Source organism: Macaca mulatta, chromosome 10, assembly GCF_049350105.2.
Source record: "Macaca mulatta isolate MMU2019108-1 chromosome 10, T2T-MMU8v2.0, whole genome shotgun sequence".
Classification (NCBI taxonomy): Eukaryota; Metazoa; Chordata; class Mammalia; order Primates; family Cercopithecidae; genus Macaca; species Macaca mulatta.
Genome location: NC_133415.1, coordinates 92,270,720 through 92,295,545, shown reverse-complemented (window position 1 = coordinate 92,295,545; position 24,826 = coordinate 92,270,720). Strand labels below are relative to the sequence as shown.

The window sequence follows — 24,826 nt, the reverse complement described above, 5'->3', positions numbered from 1 at the left end:
TATAAAGAACTACCTGAGACTGGGTAATTTATAAACAAAAGAAGTTTAATTGGCTCACAGTTCCACAGGCTCTCCAGGAAGCATGACTGGGGAGGCCTCAGGAAACTTACAATCATGGTAGAAGGAGAAAGGGAAGTAGGTACATCTTTACATAGCAGAGAAGGAGAGAGAGCACAAAGGGGGAAGTGCTACACATTGTTAAACAACCAGATCTCATGAGAACTCACTCACTATTATGAGAACAGCAAGGAGGAAGTCTGCCTCCATGATCCACACCTCTCACCTGATCCCTCCTCCAACACTGAGGATTACAATTCGACATGAGATTTGGGCGGGGACACGGAGCCAAACCATATCAATGTGTATGTTTTCTGTATTCCTACACAGCTCAGTTCAGTGGGGTACAATTTTCTGTATTCACCTAGTGTTTCTTGTGGATGAAATTGAATATAAGCAGACACAGAATTCACATTATGCTCAGATTATTCTCTAATATATCAATTGCTTTGGAACAACTCCCATTTTCAAAATAAACATGAGAGAAGGACTGATTGTGTTTGCATTATCTATTCAAAGCCCACAACCACTCAATAGGCCAGCACCATTTTTATCCTCATAGATAAATTCTCAGTCACAGTTTACTTACACCTACCTAAGTTTCCCAGGATCACAGACATTAAGTGGCAAAGTTTGGATCCCACATAGTCTCTGAACTTTAGATATAGTTCCTAGCATGGTATTGTCACTGGTTCAGGCAAGGACAATAATTGTTTAATTAATATCCTTTATCTCCAGTTCCCATTCTATGGGCAATAATTCCAATGTGTTTGTTGTGGAACGTTGACTACAACCCTTAGTATTTTTCAAATTTTCTGATACAGGGAATCCAAGCTGAGGGAGGGTAAGTTTAAGGTCATACTTATATTAGGTGGTTGTATTACTTTTCTAGGGCTGCCACAAAAAATTACTATAAAATTGGTGGCTTAAAACAACAAAAATTTATTTCCTCACAAGTCTGGAAGTCAGAAGTTTGAAATCAAGGGGTCTGCAGAACCATGCTCCTTCTGAAGGCTTTTGGGAGAAAACTCATCACCTCTTCCAGCTTCTGGTGGCTCCAGGCATTTTTTGGCTTGTAGTTGTCCACCCAGTGATCAGTGGATTGTCAATCCAATAATTTGTCAATTATTGTCAATCCAATAATCAGTGGGTTGACAGCTACAATCCACTGAGTGTTTGAGTGTGACCAGCATTGCACTACAATATTTATTAGGTGAGAAAGTGTTGGGCACATAGTAAACACTCAAATGTCCATTTCCTTTTTTTTTTTGTAATCAGCTATATAAACATCCTAATCAAGTTCAACCATTTTGTTATACACTTGTGATATAACAAAAAAGAGGCAACAGGAAGTACTTATCTTTCAGATCAAACCCCAAACTCAAAGCTAGCAATGAGACTCTGTAGTTATTTTTCTTAACTGAGCACAAGTTCTTGCCAAAGATGTTGTTTAGTAAGTTATTAAACAAGCAAATGAATCCTCTTCTTCTTTTACGACTTTTAACCAATTTTTTTACCTTCAGAAAATTCACCATTTATGCTAGAATATAGTACCAAAATTTCTCCCATTTTCCTGAGGAGTTTTTACTTTCCTTGTCCCCAGTTAGGTGAGAGGGTGGAAATTAGGGGAGGGAGATATTTTCATATATAGATCATGGCCTACTTAGGATTTTTATTGATTTCCTGTAAATTTAGAACCTCATTGCATTTCAGTTTCTGTAGAACTCACCTGAGTACTGCCACCTATGGGCAGACACATTCTCCACTGCCTGACTCTCTAGGCTGAGCAGAGCGCATCCCACCAAAATCCCAGGAGATGTGTGTTTCCACGTAGGGTGTGCTTCTTCTTAAACAACCACACACATTCTTTTATGCAATGATGGATTACAGTGGAACTCACATTCTGGGTTTTTGAGGGTTCTGGGAGAGGCCAAGGAAACTTGCAGGGAGACCAGAGTCCTCCCATCTCTTGTCTACCTGAGTTCTCCAGAGAAGATGGGTTTAGGACATCCTGAGCTTAGAGAAGCACAGAGTCCAAAGTTAGCTGAGAAAGCCAAGAGATAATTAAACATCCCAAATCATCTCTGGCCAGATCTAGAGCCATGGCTCCTTTGGTCATGGTACTTATGGCCTAGAAGGGACCTAGCTCTGCCTACATTTCTGATGTGGGGGGGCAGGGGCAACCCCAATGAGGGTCAAGTTAAAGAGAGGACTGAGCACCCTGGAACAAAAAGAGCTTGCAGTGATAGATGCATGGGCTCTGAAGACTCCTAAAAACACCCTCTTCTTCGGGGCAAAATCAAAGAAGTGTATCCCAACCTCTCAAGAATGATCAGCTCACTGTGGAACCCCTGGGTTATCCTCCAAATGGAAAACATATAGGTCCAGTGCATTAACAGAAAAACATTCCTGTGTTGATAGTCATGGAACATCCATGATGCTCTCAGTTGGTACAAATTATTACTTTTTCAAAGACACCTTTCAGATATATTTCTAGGAATTCCCTCTGTCACATAGCTCCCTCTGTCTTCTATAGAACCCTTAGAGGGACCCTGGAACTTCTAAAAGATCAGCCTGAGACTCCTGTGTCTGAGCTCAGGGTCTGAGTCCAGTCTGGCCTTGCACCATCCTTAGCAGCATCCCTGTGACTCTTGCCAATATGCTACCTCAAATAGCCAAGTAGTGTTACTTTGATGTGTTCATTTCCTAATGAAGTCTTCATCTCGTTACTCTCCCTTTCTACCGGAAATGAAAGATGAAAGGAAAGAAAGGTCACAATCACTCTGCAGAAACTCAGGAAACCTGAATTGGAACCTCTTAGCCTTTGAAAGCAGCAGCAGAGGAAAAAGATAATTTTCATAAGAACCAGATACGATACACTTCTTGCTGCTTCCAGGGCCCCCATAAACTGGAACTTTCACTCAAATCTTCCTAAATGGTTCCCCTTCCTAGTTACAGCCTCTGCACAACCTCAGCCTAGAAGGAGTGTATTAGTCAGCGTTCTTCAGAAAAACAGAACCAATAGGATAAATAGAAATATATAGGAAGATATTTATTATGAGGGATTAGGGATTGGCTCACATGATTATGGAAGCTGAGAAGTCCCACTCTCTGCTATCTATAAGCTGAAGGCCCAAGGAAGCCAGCGATAGTTTCATTCCAAACCTGATGGCCTGAGAACCAGGGAAGCCAAGTCCAAAGCCCCAAGAACTAGAAGCTCCAATGTCTAGCAATAAGAAAAGATGACATCCTAGTTCAAGCAGAGAACCATTTTGCCTTTCCTCTGCCTTCTTGTCCTATTCAGGTCCTCAATGGATTGAATGGGGCCCACGAGCATGATGCGAGTAACCGTTGTTACTCAGTCTACCAGTTCAAATGCCGATCTCTTCTAGAAATACCCTCACAGACACACACAGAACTAATATCTTATCAGCTATCTAGCCATCACTTTGCCTAGTCAAATTGACACACAAAATTAACCATAAAGTAGGAAGCTAAAAGCAGAGTATTTAGTCCAATAAAATGATGATGAGGAGGAGGAGGATAATTGATGATGATGATGATGATGATGATGATAAAATAATATATAATAGCACCAGGTATTGTTTTAGATTTTTTACCTGAACAGTATTGACCTATTTAGTCCCCCTACATAAGGTAGGCACCAGCATTATCCTAATTTTTTAGATGAGGAAACTACGGCACAAAAAGGTAAGCAATTTTCCTAAAATCACACACCCCAGTAATTGATAGACCAGGAATATGAACCCAGGCAGCCTGTCTCAAGTTCTTGCACTCCTATCACTAACAAAAAGAGTTATGAAGTTTGACACAACTACATTAGAATGTCATCTTCACCATCTGTCTGGATGTTGAACAGATGGTGGATAATGTACCCTTTTTGAGCCTCTATTTTATCACCTGTAAAATGGAAAAGCTTGTAAAAAGCATTAGAGCATTACATTACAGCATCATTGTGAAGGAAAAATTAGATTGAGTCTGTAAAGTCGATAGACATCACAGCTGCTAATACACAACAAATATTCACCTCTGCATCCAACTCTGTTTTTCAACACTACAACAGGGACTGGTTCATTTCTCTTACAACTGCATCACCCATCTCCAGTTATACTCTTCCATATTGAAATACAGAAAATAAATGGAAAAGTGAGACATTTTCTTCTTTACTTTCACAAGTCCAGCTGTCATTTTCTACCCCACTGTCTTTCAAACTAGCCTACCAAAGGGACACTGTCCACCTCGGGCTCCCAAGGATCCCCAGCCTCCTGGCCAGCCCCATTTCTGGGGAGCTGAAATGGTCATTCATTCAACAGAATATGCATCATTCATACTGTGCACCAAGCACTTTACTTAGTACCAGGATATAAGAGTGAGCAATACAGACACAGCCCTGGACTACACAAAACTTACATTCTACTGAGAGAAAACAAGCAAAATAAATGAGGGGGCATGGTAATAAATAAATACAATTGTATCCAGTACCTTGAAAAAACCATACAGGATGCTGAGATATCCTTTGGCTTGAGTGGTCAGAAAAGGCCACCCTGGGGAGGACACATGACAGTTGAGAAGGAGACAGCCAGGAGGACAGATGAAGAGCATTCTGGTCCACAGTCAACAGAGATGTTCCCTGGAAGATGCTCCTCTAATTCCCCAATCCTCCAGTGATATACAAGATCAGAGTCTCTTCTGTTTTGTTGCTCAGCTTGAATCTGGTTTTCCCACTGACTCTGACTTGGGCAACTATTCTAGCCTCCTCTTGGTATCAGTTTCTTCATCTGTACAATGAGGCTAATATTAGCTTTAACTTAAGAGAGCTGTTGCTGGGAGGGTTAAGTGAAATAATGTTATCTATTACTGGTTAACAAGAATATTATTGCTTCTCACAGTGTAGAGAAGGGTAAGTGGGCTCAAACTCCCCATGTCATCCTCTGTACAAGCCCCTGTTTAGGACTCCCTCTATATCAGACATCTGACCCCAAACACGGTCACCTAAGCAACCCCAAGAACAGTGGCCCCTGATACTGGCTTAAAATGAAGCTCTGGCTTTGTGTAGATTCTGACAGAATTGCCCTGTACATCCATGTTATCAACATGGAAGGGGTAAATATTTTCCCCATGTCTGTCTCCCAAAACAGAGGTGTGAATTTGATCAGGCAACCAGAACAGCCCCCTGAACTCTCAGGACAAAGGCCTCATTCAAACCTCAGCTCATTCTCAGGTGAAGGCTTAGAGGAGAGATGCATGGTTGGGGAGGCCCCTCGCTAATTCCTGGCCAAGTGAAAGGGATCACTGGAACTCAACCGAAGTAGCTATAATGATCTTTTGTTTCAGCTCAAAGAGCATTAAAGATTCCATTTCCTATTTACCTTGGTTCTTGGGTTTGGAAATATCCCATCTCAGCCTCCACCTTCCTTTCCCCTCTGGCAGCAGCTGACCTCTGTTTCTACCACACAAAGCTTGCTTTTCACCACTTACAGCCCAACTTTATGAAAGTGAGCTGGACACTAGCCTCCTCCCTCATCTGGCTGTCTCAGAGGAAGCTGCTTTGACCTTCCACTGTTATTATTGCTATTATCATCATTACTGTTAGCATCGTCATCATCCTGTGCCCACCCTGCCGCCAGCTCCTCGCTTCCCAGTGCCCCATTGTCCACGATGTCCAGAGTCCCTCCTCTGCTTGAGCCACTTCCACTACTGTAACCCCAAAGCCCTTGAGCTGTCCCCCAAGTTGCAGCCTACATCACTTCTGCTGCTGCCTGTCCAGCTTCCTGTCCACCCACAGAACCTCCGCCTCTGATTCACTCTTTCCTTTCCTAACCTCTTCCCACCCCATGTCCTGGCTTCATCCCACCAGTCTGTCAAAATGAACTTCCTACACTCTGAGGTCTTGAGCTCACATAGGAACTGGAATCCCCACCACTGCTACTCCACATCAAGTTACTGGTGTCTTCACTGTTGAAATATTCCCTGTGTTGGTCTCACCTCCTCCAAGGCTTCCTCCATAAGGGCCACCAGAATGATCTCCTTGAAACCCCAAATTGGCCAAACTACTCCTCTGCTTAAAACACTTCAATGACTCCTCACTGTTTAAGAAATAAAGAATAAATTCCTTAGCATGAAAATCCAGTTTTTCATACTTGGTTCCTACCTCACTCCAAACAAAATGTCCCAAATGCACCAACATTCTTTTATTTTTCTTTTCTTTTCTTTTTTTTTTTTTTTTTTTTTTTTGGTAAGAGATAGGGTTTCCCTGTGCTTCCCAAGCTGGGATGTAGTGGTACATTCACAGCTCACTGCAGCCTTGAACTCCTGGGCTCAAGTGATCCTCTAGCTTCAGCCTCCCAAACAGCTAATTTATTTATTTATTTATTTTATAGAGAGGGTCTCACTTTGTTGCCCAGTCTGGTCTCTAACTCCTAGCTTCAAGTGACCTTTCTATCTTGGCCTCCCAAATCTGAGATTACCAGTGTGAGCCACCTCTCCCAGCCTGAAATACTTATTATTTATGCATACTATTCCTTTCTTGCTTCCTGCCTCTTACCTGTATGCCTCTGTACATGCTGTTTCTTCTACCAGAGTTACCTTCATCTGGTCCTTTTCTGCCTGGAAAATTCCCTTTTATGCTTTAAAACCCAGTTCAGAGGCAACTCTTTACAGAAAGACCTCCTTGACTGCACTAACCCAAGAGTCAGCAAACTTTTCCTGTAGAGGGCCAGAGAGTAAATATCTTACTTTCTGCCTTATAGGTGGTAGACAATTTTCTGCTGCAACTACTCAACCCTGGTGGTGGTGTGTGAAAGCAGCCATAGATGATATGCAAACTAATGGGCATGGCTGTGCTCCAATAAGACTTTTTGTGTAGACACTGAAATTTGAATTTCATATCATTTCCATGTATCATGAAATATGATTCTACTTTTGAGTATTTTTCAACAATATAAAATTTGGAAAACATTTTTAACTCATGAGCCATACAAAACTAGTCTGAGAGTCATAGTTTCCTGATCCCCGCAGAAAAGTCCCTCCTCCTTCTGCATATCTTCAGTGTCCCCTGGTACCTTAAATGTGGCACTTTTGGCACTGGATAATCTAATGCCTGAACATCCCCTTCTGCCCCCACACAATGAGCCACTGAGAACAAGAACCACATTGCATTTGTCATCTCTGTGCACCCAGAACCCCAGTGTTGGTCTAGAATATAGGAAGTGCATGCACAGTCAGTGCTTGTTGAATTAAGAAAATGACCTGGTGGGGGGAAGAGAAAGTGACAGTGAGAAAATCTAGAATATAGTGTCATTCACAGTGTTTCCTTCTACTGATTCCTTGGACAGAGAACTTCTTGCAGAAATGTATCCTTTATTCAGATGACTTTGTTTCATTTTCTCGGTGTGATGTGGGCCCAGGCCAATGTAAAATGCAAGTTATGAAAAAATTAACAATGCATTTGCTTTCTTTTTTTAACAGTTTATTTCTGAGATGTGCAGAATTGGGTGGGAGGCTGGGGACAGTGTCATAAATCAGGCTCCCAAGAAGCCAACTCTGAGACAGACCTTCACATGCAGCCAGTTACTGGGGAGTGCTCTTGGGGTCAACATCTGTGAGGGGTGCAGGAAGAACACTAGGCAGGGGAGAAACAGAACTGGGATACAGTTGCAATAGAAGCCTTGCCAGTCCCATAAGAGGTTCTGAAGTTAGAATATCCCTTCAGAGCTGTTCCAAATTGGGATGAGGGGACCAGACCATTATATCCTGCCCAAACCAGTCACCTAATATAGGCTGTCCCGGGAAGAAGTGTGACCCTGGGCCAAGGGGCTTTCTTTGGCTGAGAGCAATTTCCAGAGGACTCCCTTGAGGGCTGTCAGCTGCCAGTGACACCCAGCAGCTGTGAGAATGAGATACGGGAATCACAGCATTCCTAGAGCTGCACTGTCCACGTAGTCGATACCAGCCACACATGGCTATATATATTTAAATTAATTAAAATTCCCAATAAATTTACAAATCAGTTCTTTAGTTGCACCAGCCACATTTCAATCACTCAACAGCTGCACATGTCTAGTGACTACTATAGGAGACAGTGCAGATACAGAATATCTCCATCATTCTAGAAAGTTCTATTGGGCAGCACTGCTCTAGAAAACGGGCAATGATAGAAGTTTTCTAAAATAAACAATAATGGGCATGGCCCACTGAAAGGTCAATTTAGTCGGGAAAATTAAGCTATAATGCAAAAATGACAAGGACCCTTACTTGAGCAAACCTCAGATAATTGATTTATAATGATCACAACTTTCAACCCACCCATTCCTACTTGATCAGGCCTGCAGAGTCCAGTCTGCTGTTACAGGAGAGAACACAGAAGTTAGCAGTGTATTGACAATCTAGCCATAATCAGTTGGTAGCTGGGCTGCATAAAGACAATATAGTTTGGAAGCTGCTTTGAACCTCCTACATAGGTGTCAAGCTCTTTTTACACACCATGCAAAATAATTGATTAAAATGGGAAGTGCCATTATTGGAAGGCTGTTTTTCTACACTACAACATATAACTGATTTGACCCAACTGTCTTCCTCTATTATGCTATTATTCACAAGTCAGTCTAGGACAGAAAGAAACTATTAGTTTGTTGATCCTTTGAACTCACATTCCATCTTTGCTGCCACTATATATAGTGTGACTTCAGGAAAGCCATGCCATTTCCCTGTTTTCTCATTTGTAATATGAAGGTGACAATTCCATAGTACCTCCTCCACAGGAGTTTTGTGAGGATAAAATCTGATGATGAAAGGCAGAGTATTTTGTAAACCAGGTACCCAATGTCAAAGGGAAACAATTCATTTAATGCAAGAGTCAAACCTGACTAATCAGAGTATGTATCTACATTTCATAATTAGCCAAAAGTGATCCACCCCAACAGTAGCACAGCATGTACAGTCTCTTAAGTTCTAAAATAGCCATTCTCAACCTTCTTTTTTACTTGTATGTCTTTGTCACACATTTTTGAATATATGAGGTTCATGCTTAGCAGAATTAAAATATCTGAATAGTGGACTGTAACAGGTCAACCATAATGAAAGCACAATCACTACTATATGATAACAATGTCTTACAGTGTCTATAAAAGCATCCACAGTAACTGAATAACACATTTTCTCTCCCTTTATTGCTGTGATGCTGATGGAGTCGTCAGTTCACCATTCTGATCTTCCATACTTCCATCCTCACTAGGTGACCTTCTCATGCATTTCAGAAGAATTAGGTCTTTCCTTGATACTGGCTTGGCATTAAGCTACAACTCAGCTTTTATAATCTTAAGACATTGCACCCCATAATAACCCCACTCAACTTAAAAATCCATGCACAGCCATAGTAGCCACAAATTCAATTGCAGAAAAGAACGTATGTTATGTGTTGATCAAGAATTTAATGCCTGCAATGGGATAGATTACACCCACAAATCATGGCATCCCATTTGAGAACAATGACTTTCCAAGAGCCAGAATTTCAGAACTGAGAATGAGACACTAAAATCTACTATGTAGACTGAGTCTAGAACCCAAATCCCCAAACAGATATATATACATTATTGCATATATATTTGGATAGTCCTTTGGCCATCAAAAATGTTTTTATATACGTCATCTCTTATAAAGGCCTACAGATTGCTACGCGTGACAATCTTCCCCCTCCCATGCACCATAACATTACCTCTATGGCATCCTATTCTTCTACTTTCTCTCTGCTATGGTCTGAATATTTGTGTCTCCAAAAACACCTAAGTTGAAACCTTTACCCCCAACATGATGCTGTTAGAAGACGGGACTGCTGGGAGATGATTAGGTCATAAAGGAAGAATCCTAATGAGTGAAATAAGTGCCCGTATAAAAAAGACCACATAGAGCTGCCTTGCTCCTTCTACTATGTAAGGATATTATAGCAAGAAGGTGCTGTCTCTGAACCAGAAAGTGGATACCGGATCTACTGGCACCTTACAGTATTTTGTCAAAACAGCCTGAAAGGACCAAGACACCCTCTCCTTCAATCCACTCCAGCCACAGAGGCTTCTTGCTTTTCCTTGCATGTGTCACACTCACTCCTGCATCAGAGACTTGGCACATATTCACTCGTCCTGGAATATTTTCCCCTAATTATCCATGTAGCTCAGTTTCCCATCTCCTTACTCAAATGTCACTTTATCCACGAGGCTTCCTCTAAAGTCCCCAGCTAAAAATCTTATACCTCCCACCAGCGTTCTTTACCCCTCCATCCCTACCCACCTCCCATGTAGCACCTGACACCCTCTGAAATACTGCATATGACATTATCTTTGTTTACTGTCTGTGTTCCCTTACTAAATGGGAAGTTCCATGAAGGCAGGGATATTCGTTGCTACATCTGTAGCATCTGGAAGTTTCTGCTCCAGAGTTGGCATACAATATTTGTTGAATGAATGAATGCCATCTGGCCTTAACAATCACCCATGTCAGAGAGAAAAGAAAGAACCAGAGAAAGTGAGTGGATTGCCCAACATTATGCTATTTAGCATCAGGCAGGCCTAAATTTTAATCCAGACTCAGGTATGTAAGCTTTGTGCCCTAGGGCACTCTATCGAACCTAATTTTCTTCCGATCTAAAATGGGCATGGTAATTCCCTTCTCAAGCACTCACAAACATCCTGACCAGGAGCACAGAGGCAGCACAGAAGCCTGAGGATGGGGCAGTGAGCCTGGTGGATCTTGGGTGGCCTCAGGGAACCGCCACAGTCAAGGAAGTGAACCCAAATCCCTAGACCAGAGAGAGCAGCATCTTGCCACATTGAAAAGACCTCAGCCAACACTGCTCCCTGTGAGCCTCCCTGTGGAAACCTGGCCCTTTGGCTGTTTCTCTGGGAGGCTGTTCTCTTGTTAAGAAAACACTGATGACCAAAAAGAGCCTCCAGTTTCTACCCCCTTTCTTTTTCACAGGAGCACATGGCACGGAGCAGGCCTTCCTTTGAGTCAGGCCCATGACATCTCCCTAAGCAGAAGCAGATTGGCCGCTTTGACATGCACCCACAGGGCTGTTTTCTATGGCTGGCCCTCCAAAGGTTGTTACCATTTTCCTTTTTTAGAAATGGCTGTTATCACCCCTCCTTTCCAAGTTTCCCTATTCATACCAGGCAGTATGGCTCAGAGATCAGACCTGAGCTGGGTGTTCACCTCAATCTGACATTTCCCCTCTTGTAGTGGTGTTACTTGGGATGCTGTCAAAAGGGATGAAAGAAAAAAACATTTTCACCCTGGCTTGAGGCTGGCCACATTTTCAGGTACTCAAGTTGCAACCTCAAGGAAGTGAGGGATTGGGGTTTGTGATTTGAGCTGAAAGGCCAAATGGCTTTTAGACAACTAGCGGCAAAAGGCTCAGAAATGTTGATGCCATGAGAAAAGAAGAAGTAAAAATACAAAAAAAAAAAGAAAGAAAGAAAGAAAGAAATTGGGAAATTAAATAGCTGTAATATTTTTCAACCCACCTATAGATAATTTTATTTCAGTCTCTTGAAATTCTAATATCCTTCTTTTCAGTATAAATGAAACGTGAAAATTTTATTTAATCTTAGAATATCATTTACTATTTTACCTAGAAAATAACTACAAATTAACTAACCGAATGCTTCTTTAAAATTTTTAAATTATTGAACACAGCAAGTTATACTTTGCTAAATTTATGGATCACATACTTTAGATTTACTAATACTTAAGAGACTATAAATACGGGGAAATAAGAGCAACCTTCAGAGTTGTTGTCCGACTCAATTGCAAAATCACTCAACTTCACATTGAAAACTCTTGTAGCTCATCCTCATGCTCATGCTGTGAAAATATTCCTAGGGACTCATTAACATACATAAAGGCATCTGATAAAGCCTCTGCCTTCTCAGAGTCCCACTAAAATGCCCAAAAGACTATACACAGGGACCAAAATCTGGACCAGCCCTCAAAATATTCTAGATGGGAGGGAAAAGAAGGATGGCACAAGCCTGACTTCCTCTTTTAAAGGATACCCTGTCTAGAGAGAGAGGAGGGCCCCCAGCAGAAATCGACTCATAGGGCTGAACTGCTGATAAGTCAAGCTGAGGGCAGTGGAGCCAGTCTATGTGGGGTCCATCTCACCACTGGAGGTCAACAGCATCTTGTTTCCACCATGGCTCTTGGTGGTCCTCTACCTCTTCCAGCCTCATCAGTCACCAAGGGCAGATAAAGGACCTACTAGTGTGTAAGGCCTGAGAATGGGACACTTCTGGGCCAAGTGTGGTGGCTCACTCACGCTTGCAATCTAGCGTTTTGGGAGGCCAAGGTGGGAGAATCACTTGAAGTCAGAACTTCAAGACCAGACTGGCAAACATAGCAAAACTTCATCACTACTGAAAATACAAAACTTAGCCGGGCATGGTGGTACACGCCTGTAATCCCAGCTACTCAGGAGGCTGAAGCCCGGGAATCGTTTGAACCTGGGAGGCAGAGATTGCAGTGAGCCGAGATCATGCCACTCTACTCCAGCCTGGGTGACAGAGCAAGACTCGGTCTTAAAAAAAAAAAAAAAAGAGAGAGAAAGAATGGGACACTTCTGGATACCATGTCAAACATGAAGAAGATGTTGGATGTCCCACTGATGAAGGCCTCCACTGTGCCACCACCAGATCCACCAGGGTTTCTAGCCCTAGCTCCTTCGTGACTCATCAGAGGCTTCTGGATGTCTGAGTTGGGAACTGGAATTCAGACAAAACCCGGACATTTGTCTTCCTACTTTCAGGCTAGAGATTGTGTAAAAACATGTAAAAACACATATAAGAAGACTTAAACCTTATTTAAATATAAGCTGATACTGAATAAGATTGATCTTTTCATTTAATAGAAATTCTCCAATTGTATAGAATCTTTGTTTGAAATAATAGATTCCAGGATCCTGCCTCCATGATTTTGATTATGTTGAATGAGAGGAACACTAGGGAATTTTCAATTTTAAGAAAGAATCAGGATGGTTCTAATGCTGGTAGCTTCTAGACAACATGTTGAGAAGCACTGCTCTAAAGGGTTTTATGTTTTATCAAAAGTCAAAAGACCCTGAATCTAAAAGGAGATACTTCAATTCAAAAAAAAATGGGCATTCAGAAGAATCAGATTAAATAAGTAAAAGACAAGCCAAAAAATATTAGAAAAAAACAGTGTGATTCTTGTTCATAAGAAGAATCAAACTACTAAAACTACTGCAGTCAGACACAAAGGTAATTTAAGATAAAAAAAATTGCAGAGATAAACAACATAATTATAAAAGTTAAAAATAAAATGAAGAGATTTTGAATTTCTGGAAAAATGACAAACGAGGGGTTCTGAAAAAAGTACTCCCTCCCATAACAAACTGATAGAAATCCTGAGTAAAATCCAAGATACAAATTTTTATTTAAAAATTCACAGAAGCTCTTGCAAGAAAGAAAATTTATCTCAAGATGCTGAGATAAAGGCAGGAAATGTATGAGCTGACACTGCAATGGCTCAGGACGCTTTCAGAGTCAGGAACAGATGGCAGGGGCTTCACTGTCCACAGAAGGATGGGAATATACAACCCAAGGCCTGTATAAGGCAAGGGTCGAATTAGAAATGTACATAAACATGAAATCCTCAAAGAACTGTTTAGGCTTTGAAGGGGAACCAGAAAAATCCCAGGTATTAGTATGAGGATTCACAAAAGGAGATTCCGCTAGACAGAACTACTGGATTTTACCAGAGTAATCAATCACTGCTGAAGATGAGTTCAGAATCAAAACTTACAAACCAAATAAGAAAACAAACCAAAACTATGGAGAGTCACCAGGCATAACAAATAGGAAAATTAAAAATACCTTGACTTATGAAAGAGATTATTTTTAAAATGATTAAAGAAAATGGTTGCCGGGCGCGGTGGCTCAAGCCTGTAATCCCAGCACTTTGGGAGGCCAAGGCGGGCGGATCACAAGGTCAGGAGATCGAGACCACAGTGAAACCCCGTCTCTACTAAAAATACAAAAAAAAAATTAGCCGGGCGCGGTGGCGGGCGCCTGTAGTCCCAGCTACTCAGGAGGCTGAGGCAGGAGAATGGCGGGAACCCGGGAGGCGGAGCTTGCAGTGAGCCGAGATCGCGCCACTGCACTCCAGCCTGGGCAACAGCGTGAGACTCCATCTCAAAAAAAAAAAAAAAAAAAAAAAGAAAATGGTAATGAAAAAAGAGGAGGCAAATTTGAAAAATACTTCTAGAATGTTTTTAATTTTTCTCAGCTTTATTAAGGTATAATTGACAAATTAAAATTGTATATATTCAGGTTATACAACATAATTTTTTGATAGGTGCATACACTGTGAAGTGATTCAGTAAAGATTATTAGCATTTTTAATACTTTACATATTTATTATTTTTGTGGTAAGAACATTTAAGGTCTACTTTCAGCAATTTTCAAGTATACAATGCATTTTTATTAACTGTAGTCACCATACTGTACAATAGATCTCCTGAACTTATTCATCCTGCAAAATTATAACTTTGTACTCTTTGACCAACATCTCCCCCATTTTCTCTACCCCCAACCCCCAGCCAATGCAACCATTATTCTACTCCCTGCTCCTATGAGTTCAACTTTGTCGTATTCCACATATAAGTGAGATTGTGCAGTATTTGTCTTCTTCTGCCTGGTTTATTTCACTTAGCATAATTCCCTCCAGGTTTACCTCTAGGTTTTAAAAATATAGACAGTGAATTTTACAATAACCTCTTAATTAAAATATTAGCAAACTGAATGCAACAATGTATGTATGTGTGTGTATGTACATGTGTTTATATATGTGTATGTGTGTATATATTATATATTATATATAATATATATAAAATTTGGGGGTGAGGGAAATGGGGAGATATTGGTCAAAAGGTATAAAGTTTCAATTGTATGGAATGAATAAATTCTGGAGATATATTGTATGGATTTATGTATATATATGTATTTTTAATATATATTATATATATAATTTTGTAAAATATTTATGTGTGTATATACACACACACACACATAATGATCAAGTTGGAAATATGCCAGGGATCCCAGCATAAGTAAATGTTAAAAAATCTATAAATGAAATTCACCTTATTAACATATTAAAGGAGAGAAATTATACAAGCATATGAGCATCTCAAAAGATGCCAAAAAAGCATTAGATAAAATTTAATAAACATTCTTGATTTTGAAAAAATGGTCTTAGCAAACTGGGGAAAGTAGTGAGAACTTCCTGATACAATATATACAGCATATTTAGCTAAAAGGTCCAGCACACATTATATGAAATGGGAATAGTTTAGCAGCATTCTCTTTAAAGTCAGGACAAAGAACAGGGAATACTGTTACCATTGCAACTACTCAGCATTATATAGGTCCTAGTCAATGTGGGCAAGCAAGAAAAGGTATAAAGGATTAGAAAGAAAAAATCATCACTGTTAGTCCCACAGAAAATATATTGAAAATAAAAGACAATACAGAAAGTTACTAGAACTACTAAAAAATATTAACCATTATTATTGAATATAAGAGCAGTATATTAAATTCAATACTATTCCTACAAAAACTGTCAAGTATAATAAAATGTATAAATCTCATTCTTAAGAACAGCACAAAGTATAAAATATCTAAGAATAAATGCAAAAAGGAAATGCAAAGAGGTAGGAATTTATCAAGATAATTGTAAAATTATAGATAAGAATATAATTCTAAATACATAGATAGATATACCATGCCACTGGTTTAAAAAAATTCAGTATCATAAAGAGAGCAATAGCTTCTAAATTCATATATAAATACATGTTTCTAATGAATATCATAACAGGGTTTTCCATGGCAATTGATAAGCTGATGTTAAAATTCATGTGGAAGAGTAAAGGGCCAAAATTAGTCAAAACGATTTCAAAGAATAAGGATGGGTGATCTGTCCTACTATTTATCTGAAATTATTATGAAGCCACAGTAACTAAAACAGTGTGGCATCAGCACAAGCAAAGATAAATTTACCTGCAGCACTAGGTAAAAAGCTCCAAGACAAGTCTACAGATACATGGTGGCAATAAAAACTTAGAGAAGAAAGAATTTATTTAATAATGTCATAGCAACTGGACATATAAAATGAAAAAAATAAATGAATAGACTCCCTACCTCTCACTATATATATGCAGAAATTCCATATGAGTTTAAAACTTGATTGTGAAAAGCAAAATTGTAAATCCTTCAACAGAAACATAGAGGAAAATATCCTCATAATCTAACATGGGGAAGATTTTCTTAAGCAAAATATTAAAAGCACAAAACACGAAAACAAAAGTTGACACAAATTAAATTAAATTAAAAGGCTTTTGTATGACAAAGAACAACATAAGCAAAAGAGAAGCTACAGACATGCAGAAGTTACTTCTAACTCATATATTAGAAAATATAATACATCCTTATAAATCAATCAATAAAAGATAAACCAATAAGGAAAAGGCAAAGACTATAATCAGAAATTCAAGGACAAGAAAGCAAGAATGGCTAAAAAATATGAAAAGATGATCAGTTTCTCAAGACATTAGAGAAATGTGAAATAAACCACAATGAAATATTGTTTTACAACTATCAGATTTACACAAATTAGAAAAGTCTGCCAAGTGTTAGTGAAGATGCTTTACTTTAAAAACAAACCAAAAAAAAAAAAAAGTCTTCTTTTCCAGAGCCTTAGAATATTTACAAAAATATGATTACATAATTAGGCCCTGATGAAAACCTCAAAATGTTCCAAAGAGGAAAAGTCTCTTAAAGCCTATTCTCTGACCACAGCAGAGAAAAACCAGGGATTTGTTTCTAGAATATGAACCAGGAAAACAGCCACTTGGAAATTTGACCTAAATATGAAAGGCAAAATGTAAAATCTTTCGGGAGAATATATAATAGACAGAACCTCTCCAAAGTAATAATTAGGTTGAGTAAAAAAAATCAAAACTGCAAGTTCAGAATATTTTAAAAATCATCATAATGAAAATAACATAAGAAAACTTGCAAAAATAACTAAAAATGTTGAGACTTCAACTACCTGTGTTTTCTATGCTGTTCCATTGGTCCTTCTTTCTATACACATCTAAAAATTCAGCAAAAAAAAGGAATAAATTATTTGTACAAATATATATACATATGCACACATGCTTGTGTGTATACACATGTACATCTATACACCTACATGTATACATATATGTACACATAAATGTATATACATGCACACAATACAATCTCCGTTTTGTATAAATAGCAAAGAGAATCACTGAAGAACATAAATAACAGTAGTGGTACCTCTTGGTAGTAATATTATCATGTCATGTAATTTGTTTTTTATTGTGTATTTCTCTAATTTTTGAAAATAAATATACATTAATTTTATAATTAAAAAGAATAAAATTACTAATTAGGAAAAAAAGTCCTTGAAATTTTTTTGAAAGAGCAGCATATGTCTAGATTTTAGTTGTTTTCCCTTTTTTTTTTTTTATCTCTAGTATTTGCCAAATGGAACTTTTTCAATATTTCTTTCCCTCCTCAAATTTCTTCCATTATATCCCTTTAAAATTTTAGTTGACAGGTAAAAATTGCATCTATTTATGGTATACAACATGATGTTTTAATATGTGTATGTGTTTTAGAATGGCTAAATCAAGCCATTTGATCATTTCCATTATTTCAGCAATATCAGTTATATGAATACTGTATTTCCTCCACAGTTATGATCTTCTCTCTGAAAATGTTTACCTCTTTGTCCTTTGCCCCCATATTATGAAAGAGTTTTGTTAGCCTTTCCTCTAAATCACTGACTCATTTCTTCACAATATGGAATCAATTATTCTGTGTCAATTCTTCTATTGCACATTTTTCAACTTTATGCCCTTTTCCCTAACCTAATCAATTCTCTTTCAATTGCAGAATCTCCCTCTGTCTGAAATTCTCTTTCTCCCTTTCATGTCACTTCCTCTGTGAGGTCTTTCTTGTCTCCCATGGATTTAGTGAGTCAGGATCCCTCCTCAGATCCTTCTCTACCCTGAGCATGCCTCATCACTACAATGCCTCATCGTAAGGTTTTACAATTACCTCTTCACATGTCTGCTTTCTCCATTAGATGCTAAGTCCCTCAAGAACAAGGTTTGTGTCTCAGCCATTCTTAGCACAGACACAGAGTACATTTTCACCAACATAGTCTTCATATTGGCAGAGTTTAAAAATTTTGCAAGTCTGATGTTTGTTAAAGAATGGCTCATTGTTTAATTCATGTTTCTCTAATTACTAGGATAGTCTACATGGTTTTTGGTCATTCTTGTTACCTCTTCTGTGAATTTTTGACAATAGCCTTGCCCTTTTTCCTATTGCTTTTCCTGTCTTCTTACTGATTTGTAGAAATTCATTACGTATTCTGATTTTACTACATAGCCATTGTGTGCATATATATCTTCATCTCTGAGGCTTCTTTTCTTTTTGCTTATGAGTCCTTTGTTGTATAAAAATCTGATTTCATTTTACTCAACTTATCAATCTTTCATGTTTTATTCACAAAAATATTTTCTACTGTTGGCTCATACAGATGTTCTGTATTTTCTCTTGAAGACATACAAATTTTACTTTGAATATTTAGGCAACATTTCCAAGTGGCCACTCTAGCAAGAGTTTCTGAATTTGTGAAGCAAAGTAAGCTCAGCTCTGTATGTCGAACACCTGCTCCTTGGGAAATCAGGCAATCTATATGAGGATTTGGCTCTAGCTCTGTGTTAGTCAGCTTTTCGTAGGTTCTTTTGTGTGATAACTCCCAAATCTTAGCTTACAAAACACATGTTTATTTGTCACTCACATTACACGTCAGCTACAGGTCAACTATGGCTCTAAGACACTACTTCAAGTTGTGGATGAATTGCATGTCTGATCACTACATGACCAGGCTGAGGAGCAAAGTCTATCTGGTTGGAATATGCTCATCTTATCATGGAGGATCAGAATAAGAGAATGGTAGAAACTTGTAATATCTGTAAAAGCTTCTACCCACATATGGCAAATAGGCCACTAGGCAAAGCAAGTCACGTAATAGCCCCAAACTCGGTAGAATGGAGAGAGTATTTTGTCTAAAGGAAAGGATGAAAAGGACAAAAAGGGAATGAAAAATTGTAAGCAAAGAGATTCTACCACAGCACCTCTTCTCTCTAACCACATGACCATGGGTCTGTTTAGGGCTATCTGTTTAGTGCCACTAAACAGAGGTTGGGTTGGGTATATATTTGTTAAAGATAATTCTACAATAGAGCTTAATATCCACTGTGAGTCTGCTGGAAGTGTTGGACAGTAGAAAAGGGAAAACTTTCTGTTGGCAACCCCAAGTTAGTCTGCCAGCTGTGGCTCTTACATACATTCAGTAATGGTGCAAAGGAAGGCAAGGTGTCCTTACTCCAGGCTTCGAACCAGTTCTATGCTCCAATATGGCCAAGGCTCAACCACCATATACCAACAGTGAGCCAGGCAATTCTGGCCAGGCAAGAATTGGCCATACAGCTGCAGGTTGAATGAAGGAATTGATCAGCGATGGAGAAAAAAAGAAAGGAAATACAGGTTCCATTGGCAAGGGAAATGTTGCTGGGCATCCAAAATGTAAAACAGTTCTTCCATAGTTTGGCTTAGGAAAAAAAAAAAAAAAAACAAAGCCAGCCTTGGCTTAACCTGTATTCATTCATACCTCCACCTGTCAAGGCTGCACCCCATCCTTACTCTGTTTGTACAACTGATAATATAGATAGATATGCCCAAGCAGTTGCTTGTCAACATTCCCATTTCAGTTTCTCAAGATCTAACCCAAACAGCAACAGCTCCCACAAAGCAGCACTGTTGGCTGCTGCAACCACACTCTGCCCTTGATAATTAGAATGGAATCTGAGCTCACCCTGGAATGCATGGGACGTGCATAAAGAGCCCAGCTGCATGGTTCCTCCAACCATATGTTCCAGCCCTAGCAGGAAGGCACATGGGGTGAAAATATGTACCAGGAGGACACCAGGGTCCTTCATTTGCCTGTGCTTCTCTCTGCACTAAACAGCTCAGAGTATTCAGCCAAAATAGTACTTCTCGACATAGGGTGAGCATCATAATCCTTTAACAAAAGCAGTGGTTCTCTAAGTGTTTTCCCTCAGCCTTGACTGGGAGACTGTCAGAAATGCAAATTCTAAGGTTCTACCCCAAACTTGCTATATCGAAACACTGAAGATGGGTCCCACCAATCTATTTTTAACAAGCCTTCCAAGTAATTCTAATGCATGCTAAGGTTTGAAAAACACTATAACCAAAGGTAAATTATTCTTGGATTTACCCCAGTAGTAATCCTAATTTGGGGGAGCATTTGTGTCATGGAGGAAAGCCATTCCAATTATAATCCTCAGTAAAGTTACAGATCAAAATCCCTCATTAGCAACCATACCCATTAGATACAATTCAATCAAATAATCTAATACAGAAAGAATAGAAACACTTCATGATGAGACAAAGAGGCAGCATAACGAGGGAGTTATAAGCATGGACTCTAGGGAACAGATTGCCTGTGTGTGAATCCCAGCACCACCCACCTTGTATGTGATCTTGAGAAAGGTACTTAAAATTTCTTCTAAAGCTGTTGCTCCATCTGTGTAATGGGTAAAGGTATACTAATCATGGCCTCTCAGTATTGGGGTAAGGCAGTGGTTTTCAAAGCATCAGACCAGTATCATCAGCATTATTTAGGCACTTGTTAGAAATGCAGATTCTATAGCCTTACCCCAGATTTACTGGATTATCCACTGCTGCATTACAAGTTATCTCAAATTGCAGCAGCTAAAAACAACAAACATTTGTTATCTCAATTTCCATGTCAGAAATCTGAACACTACTTAGCTACATGGCTTTGGCTCCAGGTCTCTCCTGAGGTTGCTATCAAGTAGTCACATGGGGCTGTGGGCTCATGTAAAGGCTCAATTGGGACAAGGTCTGCCTCCAAGCTCATTCCCATGACTGTGGGCACACCTCCATTCTTTGCCATATAGGCCTCTCTGCAGGGCTGCCTCATGGCATGGCAGCTACTTATCCCAGGGCAAATGATCCAACAACAAGCAGGAGAGAGTGTGCCCAAGATGGAAGCCACAGTACTTTTTTCTTTTTCTCTTTTTGGTTTTTTGTTTTGTTTTGTTTTTTATTAGAGTCTTGCTCTGTTGCCCAGGATGGAGTACAGTGACATCATCTAAGCTCACTGCAACCTCTGCCTCCCAGGTTCAAGTGACTCTCCTGCCTCAGCCTCCTGAGTAGCTGGGATTATAGGCACCCACCACCATGCCCAACTAATTTTTGTATTTTTAGTAGAGGCAGGGTTTCACCATGTTGGCCAGGCTGGTCTCGAACTCCTGACCTCAAATGATCCACCCGCCACTGCCTCCCAAACTGCTGGGATTACAGGTGTGAGCCACCCCCTGGCCCACAGTACTTTTCTGTAATCTGGTGTCAAAAATGACATTCCCTCTCTTCCACCCTATTCTATTATTTATAATTAAGCCAGTAAGACTAGTTCACACTCAAGGGGAGGGCCTTACACAAGATCATGGCCAGCAGGAGGAAGGACTATCCTTACAGGCCGCTACCACACCAAGTGAATCAGAAGCTGGGGGCAGACACCAGACACCTGTGTTTTAACAATCCTCCAGGTGATTCAGATATACATTGTGTTAGGACTCAATGAGCTAATGGAGGCAAAGCACTTCACACACTGGGTGGCCCACAAGTACTCAAAGATTAGCCATTTAGGTTTTGTTATAATTACAGATGAGAATATCTGGCGGTGGTAATAAAGACTTCTGCCGGCATTTGAATATAAGGTGTCAGATAGGTCAGTGATTCTCAAACGTAGTTGACACTTACAATCACCTGTAGAGCTTTTAGATATTATTATGCACATTTTGCAACCTAGACAATTAAATCAGAAACTCTAGGGATGTGACTCCAGTATCAATAGTCTTTAAAGTTCCCCAGGTAATTTCAATATGCATCTAAGATTAAGAATCACTTAAAATAGACTCAGAAAATTGGTTTCTAAAAGTTTCTTCTCTATTAGTCTACCTTCTTAGAGCAAGAATGTTGGCAAAGAAACCATTGATTTGTGGTTAAAAATCAAAACAAAAGAATCAAACATACAAACAAGCAAATAAATGACAAGGGGATGACATGCACATCTTGATCAATTATTTAAATCCTTCCTGCCCTCTTGTCCTGCAGCCCCTTTATCTAACCTCTGGCTTTGATAAAGGAACTTTGATGTCCTGCCAACTGAGTAAGTAGACATGGAAATGTGCTCATGTGTGTGTATCTGCACGTGGCACATGGCTCAGATGCTGGGTTAGTGCCCCTTAAAAAATCAGAATGCTGCGAAGAAGGAGGACATGATGTGTCCTCTCTACCCTTGGAGGAAACTCAACTCATGCAGTAACTTAGATCAACCTGGGGCAGCTGGAAATCAAGCTGCCGTGGGCCAATAAAGAACCAGGAGATGGAATCGCTGTTGCCACGAAGCCTCTGCAGAGCCTCAGCCAATCTGCCCTTCCTCTTCCTGGCAGGCAGAGCTCTCACACCCTGGCCCCACATTTACCCTGACACTGAGCAAGCTTAAGTAAGGGCAGGTCTCTGCCCCATCAGCAGTGCCTGCAGAAGATCAGCTCAAATGTCGGCTCTGTCCCAGACACCTCCCCAAACCTTCCCCAACCTTCCCCAAGGATTAGGTTTTGGGAATCTGAGCTCGGGTGGTTCTGGTTAACGTCATGATCCAGCTGCACTAACCAAGAAATTGTCAGATACTCAGATGCTGCTCCAGAATATTCTTCTTGGAAGCTCCCATCAGAGGGCTATTTGGTCAAAACTGTACCTTTCAAAGACTGTTTGTAGAGAAGCAAAGATGATACAAGAGGGGACTTTTTTTCTAATTAAAAAAAAAAAAAAGAAAGAAATCTTTACTCCCACAGTTCTCACTAGCCAATTCAGTCTTTCATGATTAGCCAAGGCACTCAAGAACCAAACGATGCTACTGACAACTCTGAGGCACAGGAAAGGAGCAGCCATGGGGGTGAGGAGAGGACAGCCGGCAGGACCAAGGCCATCATGGTGGATGGCAGGAGCTGCCATCCAGAGTGTCCTGGATCCTCCTCCTGCTCTGATATATGTCACCTTGATTGGTCTCTCTGTATTCCCTAATCTCTAAAAGTGGGATTCTACAAAATAATGTGGTTTTTTTGTTTTTTTTTTTTTTTTTGTAGCAACTTGGATGGAACTGGAGGCCATTATCCTAAGTGAAGTAACTCAGGAATGGAACAACCAAATACCACATGTTCTTACTTAAATGGAAGCTAAGCTATTATGGGTATGCAAAGGCACACAGCATGGCATAATGGACACTGGAGGCTCAGAAGCAGGGAGGCTAGGAGTGAGTGAGGAATGGAAAGTTACCTATTGGGTTCAATATATACTATTCAAGTGACAGATACACTAAAGTCCTAGACTCAACTATACAATTCATCCATGTAACCAAATGGAATTCTAAATATGAGAACTGTTTGACAATTAAATAAGATGATATATGTAAAAGGACTTAGCAGGTGTTTGGCACAAGTGAGTTTCCTTTCTAGGACAAGAAAGAGAGGAAAGGAGAAAGAGAAGAAGGTAGAGAAAAAGGAAAAGGAGGTGAAAGAGGAAAAGAAAGAGGGGGAAATGATGGAAGGGGAGGAGGAAGAGGGAAGAGGAGGAGGAAGAGGAAAGAGAAGAGGAGGAGAAGAAGGAGAAGAGGATGTCTAAGAGGCAGCAGTAGAAAGAAATCCTTTGGTTGGTGTGGGGACCCCACAAGAACCAAGAAGCATGCAAGCCTGCACTTGAGGACTCTCTTGGGTTAGAAGATCAAGCACACAATACATGAGCCACTTCTGTCCTTGTCCGTCTCCAAAGCAGACATCCCTAAAAGATCTCCTTCAGGCAGCCACTACTAGTCAATCAAAGAGTACATGGGAGAGAAAGCCAATATACAATTATTGGACTATATAAAGGAAACCTTCACAATTCAGGGAATATCTACTTATCATCTATATATAGCTCAAAAACTTGCTTTATAACTTTTAAGCCCGAGTCTTTACACAAACAAAACCAGGAAAACATAGCAAACATAGCATCCGGATGAAAAAAACAACATGAACTGGTGAGATGTTCACTCAGCACTGTGTCCCCTGGGGTACTGATTTTTCACCTCCTTGACCCACTATTTAGGCATCTTCTTTCTTAACTGTGCTGCCCTCCGTCAAGGAAACGATTCTGTGTTCACAGACTGCTAGGTCAGATCTATGGTTATTTTTATGAAAATAATGTTAACAACAGAGTCACAGCCTAGATCAAATACTTTTCATCTACTCTTTCATTCTCAAATGTTCTCCTTCTATGAACTCTGTCACAAAAGGGCTGACACTGACAGTTCCAATGCAATCTTCAAATCCCAAGACCCTCAAATAAAAGATCTTTTCCAGGTTGACATCTGTAACAATTTCCTACATCAAAAATGCATCAGCACACATGCACTGTAGAATTACAAATAAAATTGGGCTGGATATGCAAACATTTGCAAATGATTCCTTATTTATTACAACGCCTTGTTTAGAAAT

At 39.8% G+C, this 24,826-nt stretch overlaps 1 protein-coding gene across 1 annotated transcript in view; it reads right to left on the bottom strand.

Annotated features, from left to right (window-relative positions):
- Positions 1 to 24,826, bottom strand: part of LOC144332162 (uncharacterized) — a 402,040-nt gene that overhangs the window by 33,356 nt on the left and 343,858 nt on the right. The window contains exons 5-6 of the transcript XR_013399943.1: positions 6,064 to 6,164; positions 4,561 to 4,856 (exon numbers count right to left, since the gene is read on the bottom strand). The gene's annotated coding sequence lies outside the window, so the exon portion shown is untranslated. The remainder of the gene's footprint in view (positions 1 to 4,560; positions 4,857 to 6,063; positions 6,165 to 24,826) is intronic.